Below are 8,376 nucleotides of genomic sequence, written 5' to 3'. Positions count from 1 at the left end.
GATTTAACTGCACTTTAACGTAATTATGTATTATCGTTAGTATGTGAAACCGCAATTTAAAGGTTTGTGATTTTTTATCTCGTTCGACCGACCACTTTTATCCATTTTCACTTTATCGGACTATTTTAGAGTTGTTATTGTGCGTAGGCCTACATTCTAAATAAAAAAATAAAGCTATGTGCATATATGACGTTAAAGAATTAAGAGAGGGCAGCCTTCCTCTTCGAGAGACAAACAAAACAATAATGGATTAATCAATGTGTACATTGACATTTCGAAATCAAATAAGATATAGGATTGAAATAATTTGTCTAATAAAAAACAACAGTGATCGGTCTATCTCTCATCCTTATAAAAAGGGCATACAAAGCAAAATGAACAATATCTTCGAACAATGCAAGGTTACATAGTTTAGGAACTAGAGAACCAACTTCATTTCAATCACTGACATTGAGTGGATGCGATCTGGCTTTGTGACACATATTCTATGTTTAAAATAACTAATTTTCTTAACATAATTCTAACTAATAATAATAATACCTGTCTCTTATACACATCTAGATGTGTATAAGAGACAGCTTCTATATATATTTCCTGAAATTTTATATTTATGCTATATATTCCATTGTATTCTCAAGTTATGTAATTTCTATATAATATATATAAACGTAAGTTATACACCAAAGATTAAACAGAGTGCTTATATAGTAGTAGTTTTCAACAAGGTTACAAGTGTCTCAACAACGCAATAGATCACTAACGTTAAATAAGTATGTAGTGAAACGTAATTAAAACGTAACGTAAAACGTTAAATAAAATATGTGTAGTGTTAGGTGGGAATGGGATGGTCCGAAATCCACATAGCAGCAATTGTGGGACTAAATTCTGTTGCTGTTATTTGGATTTATTCTCTATTGTCAGCAACTCAAGTTAGTGCCACGCCTTTTCGTAAACCTCAATTAACAATACCATTAACTTTCTACGTTCGGCCAGAATTATTAACGGCCAATTATTTTTAAGTCATTCAGGTGCACTCAAAACTGTCCCTTAAAAAAATGTCCCTGTTCCCTTAACAGGGGTGGCTGTAGTGTTAAAAGATATATATTCCCCTCGTTTTACGAAAGTGTCCCCTTAGTAGGGGTGTCCCCTGAATAGGGGATTCTGCTGTCATTATATCTGATAATATTCACATCCTTTATTGTTTCTTATCACATTTAAGTCGAGACGAATGTGTGCGGTATTCAAGGAACAGAGGAGTATTACAGGGGCGGATCCAGAATTTTCCAACAGGGGTTGGGGAACCATTATCTGGATATGGTGCCAGCAGCAGTTACCTAACAAAGGGACCAGAGGCCCAGTTGAAACATTTCGTATTTGTTCTATATCTATAGTTTTGTTTTATATTTTCGTAATTGGCATTTATGTTTGGAAATTTTAAAAATGTAGTGGCAAAACAGCCAGCCGTTCCCCCTCATCTGACTGGCCATTAATTGTTGCTTCCACTCGAGACAGTAGATGAAAATGTACATCAAAAGTATAATATATGTTGTAAAAGTATGTTCCTTTCCAATTCCAATCCGCTCTTCCGATTTAACTGCACTTTAACGTAATTATGTATTATCGTTAGTATGTGAAACCGCAATTTAAAGGTTTGTGATTTTTTATCTCGTTCGACCGACCACTTTTATCCATTTTCACTTTATCGGACTATTTTAGAGTTGTTATTGTGCGTAGGCCTACATTCTAAATAAAAAAATAAAGCTATGTGCATATATGACGTTAAAGAATTAAGAGAGGGCAGCCTTCCTCTTCGAGAGACAAACAAAACAATAATGGATTAATCAATGTGTACATTGACATTTCGAAATCAAATAAGATATAGGATTGAAATAATTTGTCTAATAAAAAACAACAGTGATCGGTCTATCTCTCATCCTTATAAAAAGGGCATACAAAGCAAAATGAACAATATCTTCGAACAATGCAAGGTTACATAGTTTAGGAACTAGAGAACCAACTTCATTTCAATCACTGACATTGAGTGGATGCGATCTGGCTCTGTGACACATATTCTATGTTTAAAATAACTAATTTTCTTAACATAATTCTAACTAATAATAATAATAATAATACTGTAATGATGTTTTGCGCTACTACTACAGTAGTAGCGCAAAGCATACATTTTACTAAAATTAGTGTACTTTATGTAAGAATAGCTGTAAAAATAACGTTTCCAGTACAAGAAAATCAGGACCATAGATAGTTACTCTTTCTGTATATGAATTGTCAAATAAAATTATAATAATTAAAAGTGATGCAGTCCTTAAAAGATATGTATTCCTTACCGATACCTCAAGAATAAAAACATAATTTCAGATAAATATTATGTTGATTATTTTCTTGTAAACTTTCACGAAACAAATATTTTAGGATGATTTTTTCTTCCTGTAAAATTTCCTGTATGATTTTTTAAATGGAGATGATGATAAAACTATGCATAGGCATAATGCAAAATATTATGCGCTTCACACAAAATAACAATTACAGATGTACAATATGAATATATAGTTAGAATGATACGATTATTATCAAGGTGATATGATGATGGTGATATGATTAATTAGTGCGATACAGTAATGGTATAATATAATAAGGCCTATATTATGATACAATTTATTTTGGAAAATGATGTGGTAATTAGTGATGGTGATGTTGATGATGATAATGATATAGTGATATTTATTTATTTATTTGACACTACAACTGTGTATCGGTGGCACTCACAACCTGTGGTGCGGTCTTACAGAGCACACAAGAAAATGATGGAAAACAATCTTAACTAAAACTAATAAAAGCAAGCAAAAAAAAAAAGAAAAAAACGAATACTGAATAGTTTTCGACCTGTTTCATCAACAATAAACCAAGGACAATTTATACATACTATTATTATACTACCATGCATATGTGTGCATGCATACATATGTATACAGTCCGCCCTCCAATTCGAGACCCCCCTCTAATTTGAGACCACTTTTTTAAAGTACCAACTGACCTCCTACCTTTTAACACTGAGCTTAACCTCTAATTATGAGACCCCTCTAATTCGAGACCGAGACTACCTTTATGGAAGTACCAAGTGACAAAATTACCTCCAACTCAGGACCACATATAAGAATAAAATCAAACAAATTCAAGTTTTTTTTTTAACAATAAATACTCAATTGATCTTCAAAATTATAATAGATGTATTTTATAAATTTATCCATATAATTAAAATTTTCTTATCTTTAAAATGGCTGTTTTTTAAAAAGAAAATTTTAGTTTTAGGCCATTGGCTGTCATAAAGTATTCAGTTAAATGTTTTACAACAATCTGTTGGTACCTATTGCCAAAAAGTACTGTTAAATCAACTGATTATCCCTAATTTGATACAGTACTATTTTGTATGATTTTCTTCTTCAGCCATCCAATTGCTGGACTATCCGTAGCCAAGGTGGGGGGGGGGGATTTCCTCTAGTATGCAGTGGATATCCAGCCCCGTAGCCAAAGAGAGGGGGCAGGGCCATTCAAATTCAACTCCAACTCTAACAGTTGCGGTGGTCCTTCTAGTACTTTGTTCCCCCACCCACCCCCAATCAACGAGTCTAGCTACGGGGCTCTTATCCCCACTTTTAAACTCACTGGAGAATTGCTTATTGAAGATTTGGAATGTAAGAATAAAAGCAAGCAAAAAAAAAAACAAAAAAAAAAACGAATACTGAATAGTTTTAGACCTGTTTCATCAACAATAAACCAAGGACAATTTATACATACTATTATTATACTACCATGCATATGTGTGCATGCATACATATGTATACAGTCCGCCCTCCAATTCGAGACCCCCCTCTAATTTGAGACCACTTTTTTAAAGTACCAACTGACCTTAGGGGCGAAGAAAGTCATTGATTGAGTTCCTAGTCCACACATCACCAGCGCATTGAGACTTCGGTATAATGCGCTATACCAAATCCCACTACATTACATTACATTACATTACCTCCTACCTTTTAACACTGAGCTTAACCTCTAATTATGAGACCCCTCTAATTCGAGACCGAGACTACCTTTATGGAAGTACCAAGTGACAAAATTACCTCAAATTCAGGACCACATATAAGAATAAAATCAAACAGATTCAAGTTTTTTTTTAACAATAAATACTCAATTGATCTTCAAAATTATAATAGATGTATTTTATAAATTTATCCATATAATTAAAATTTTCTTATCTTTAAAATGGCTGTTTTTTAAAAAGAAAATTTTAGTTTTAGGCCATTGGCTGTCATAAAGTATTCAGTTAAATGTTTTACAACAATCTGTTGGTACCTATTGCCAAAAAGTACTGTTAAATCAACTGATTATCCCTAATTTGATACAGTACTATTTTGTATGATTTTCTTCTTCAGCCATCCAATTGCTGGACTATCCGTAGCCAAGGTGGGGGGGCAATTATATCATCATTATTCCATAGACCTGTCTCTTATACACATCTAGATGTGTATAAGCACCCACACATACATACACATATATACATAACATGCATACACACATGCATACACAGACAGTGGCGGCTCTAGGATATAATTTATGGAGGGGGCGCTAAGATGTCCGACTGGGGGGGGGGCTCTAAGTATTTATGGGTGTAACTATAGCGCACAGTGTGAATGCCCGAGCCAGGGGTGGGTATGGGCAATGGGGTCTGCCCTCCTCCCAAAACGATTTTTTTTTAAATTGTGACTTTTAGATGGCCGGAAATGGCTGAAACCCCAACTTTTCAAAGCGAGTGGAAAGAAAAACAAAAATTATGAATGACCTGTCATGCATTTTGTCTGTTCACTTGTGCTTTGTTCCAAGTGCGGTGCGTGTCCAGACAAACCCTGAGTAAAAACGCAATTGTTTGTACATTTTGTAACCATCTCAGTAACCACTCCATCTATTTAATATGTGCAACGGTTTTCAGAGGATACATTTACTGTGAAAACAAACTGTACGTTGTTTAATTTGGAAGTGTGTAAACCTATTAGGTCTACATTTTTACGTACTCAAAAGTGCACAATTTCTACTATAAACGATTTATTCCTTTTGTATTATTAGTATTTTTATATTATCTGCATACATAGATTCCTGTTTTTCCTAATTAAAAAAATATAGTTAGTCAATTGAATTATATTAGCTTTTATTAAACAAAACGGATAAGTCTATCTGTTTCGACTTTTTAAGTAGTGATACCACAAATTTAAGAACTCCGATGTTACGTTGACGCAATCTCGCCATGGACGTCATGATAATGATAAATTAAGTAAATCACCTTTATGTTTGTGAAATAAAAATGCTAACTAATGTTTTGTGCGCTTCTTACCTCGCTAGTAATTGATCGTAATTTAGATGGTAGCTCAGAAGAGTGTAGTCGCATACACTTGCACAAAAGTGAAATTTAAAGACGAGAAAAGGAAAAACCTCTTGATTGATTAGGCCTACTGTACATGCAAAGAGACTAAAATAGAGTGACTGTCTTAAGTGTGTTTTATTTGTTTTTCATGGTTCGAATACACCACAAGCTAATCAGTAGATAATATTTTTTTTATTTACCATTTTATTCATTTAATCATACATTACATTCAAAATAAAAATAAACAAAAACAAATAAATAAGTGCCCCTTTTTTCAATATTTAGAGTAGTATACATATAACAAATATTGAACATTTTTATAAATTCTTTTACTAGTGAAAATATAATATTGTATTTCATATTCAAAACTTGTACCATTACGTTAGGTGAACTATTTATATACCAGAAGCCAGGGTAAGGCCATGACTTGAAACATTTAAATATTCATTATTTATTTGAAGCTTTGAAAAAGAACATGCAGAAATTCTCTTGATTACAGGCGAAAAAATATATATATCTTGTAATATTATAGTATCTAATAATTTCTCTCTTTATATTTGTTATATATGGTAATACTTTCTGTTTACTATTTCTATAGATAATTTCCTTTACTAATATAATAACAACATTTATACAGTTATTATTTTTCCCATTCATTCGAAGTATTATCATTTCCTTTGAAAATTGTAATTGTATTAGAAGGTTTTTATTTATCCAGCTTTCCAAACCTTTCCATATCTTATATATTTTTTCACAATCCCAAAAAAATGTGGTCAATTGTTTCAGGAAACTGCTTACAAAAAATACATAACGGTGAATCAATGTACTTTAATCTATAGAGATAATTTCTCGTTGGTAATATATTATGTATAATTCTATACTGCAACCATTTCAGATCCGTACTCTCTGTGCATTTGATTGGTATTATATTAAACACTTCCCACTGTTTGTCAGTAAGCTCAAAGCCTAATATTTTTTCACATTTGGAATTACACGGCAACTTAGTAAATTTTGAATTGAGCAGAGTATTGTAAAAAAATTGCATCCCTTTCTAGAAATTCGTAATTGAATTATATTATTAGGGTAAATTGGATAGCATTGGGCGCTTGTGAATTTTCTTATATGCTTGCTCATATATGACCTCATTGCTTGTTTAATTCCTTCATACACTAGAAATGATATATCGACAGAGTAAGTATCAATCAACTCTTCTAGTGTATAAAATCTATCGTTTCTATGAATTATATCATTAACAAAAACTATTCCTTTTTTGAAGAGTTTCATATACATGATAGGCTTATTATCAACAATTATATCATCATTATTCCATAGACATTGTGTTTGTAATTCTATTTTATTTCTAATATTACTCTTAAACATTTTGTTATACGATGCCCATGAATATAACACGTCTTTCGAAAAAAAGGTTTGTAATGTTTGGAATAATTCGAGTAGTCATGTATTTACTGTCCGCAAACCAAAATAAGTTTCTATCATGAATTTTTTGGAAGAAAAGCTCGGTCCATTTACTTGTGTTTGACAAAAGTTTTCTTAGCCATCCTAGTTTTTGTGCTGCAATTATTTCATTACTTTTTGGAACATTGATTCCCCAATGTTTGGGAATACGTGTTGCTACTTCTCTTTTCACTTTATCAGGTTTTCCCTTCCATATGAAATTAAAGCACATTTTTGTAACTTGTCCAAGGTATATTCCGGTGGGTTTGGAAGGGCTGCAAACAGATGGTTTAATGTCGATAATAAAAGTGTTTTTAAAATTACATTCCTTCCCAATGGGGTAAGTGTTCGTGCTTTCCAAATATTATATAACATGTTCCAATTCTACATCAAAGTGGATTCCTAACAATTTAAATTCAGTTTGCGACCAGTCAAATTTATATTCTTTACAGAGTTTAAGTTTTGATCTCTTTTTTGAACCATTCCAAATAAGTCTCGTCAACATTGCCCTTTAGACCTGAAAATCTTTCAACGAAATGTAGAGTGGCAAGTACTGCGTACAGGCATTTTCAGTTCCATCAAGTATCAATGTGGTATCATCTGCAAATTTTGATAAAACATATTCTATACCACCAATCCGAATACCCTTTATTGACTTATTGTTTCTTATCATTAACCCCAAAATTTCCACACATAATAAAAAAATACAAGGCGATAGTGGATCACCTTGCCTACATCCTCTATTGACCCTAAAGAACGGTGACGCATGTCCATTTACTAACACACTCGACATCGTTATTTTGATTACCAGGATAAATTAAATTAAAAAACTTTCCATGATGAATATTTAAGTGGCAGATTCAAGGGGCCCAGTCGGCCCACTCTCCCGTTTTTTTCCCCAAAATTTTAGAGTGGAAAAAAAGAAGAAAATTATTCAAATTTTTGTCAGACAATGCCATTTTCGGCCAACTAGTCATAAATTTCCTTTCCTCAACCCCAACAATGGTGGGGCTGAGGTGGTTTACGCTCCATAAAAGTTCCTCCCTATGTCCCCTCTATTTCGAATTCCAGCATCCGCCACGTATTTTTAAAATGTAGTGTCGAAATAAATGTTAATTGCATCCTTAAAATCAATTACATACGACTTATTGGCCTTTTAAATTAATCGTCTTAGTGTGTACAATTTTAGGTTTAACTTATTTATTTATTAGGAACACTTTCACAAAAATGGAACACATAACGTTGTGTTGCAAAAAGAAAACATAAAACGTATTGTGAGAAATGTATGTTTAATGTATACTTAAGATATACAGAATTTACCTAAACCATCCCAGTATTAATAATGAAATTCATATGACGTTTAAATGACGTTGACATGAGGTCATATTAATAATGAAAATAATTATAAATAAAAAAAGATTATTTTTTTATAGGTGAGATGCCCTTTCCCCATTATTTCACACAGTTGTATAGATATACTGATTAGAGGG

The sequence above is a fragment of the Anneissia japonica genome, unplaced genomic scaffold (assembly GCF_011630105.1).
Source record: "Anneissia japonica isolate Jap-2015-1 unplaced genomic scaffold, ASM1163010v1 scaffold287848_len282238_cov107, whole genome shotgun sequence".
Classification (NCBI taxonomy): Eukaryota; Metazoa; Echinodermata; class Crinoidea; order Comatulida; family Comatulidae; genus Anneissia; species Anneissia japonica.
Note: the sequence above shows the minus strand (reverse complement) of the source record.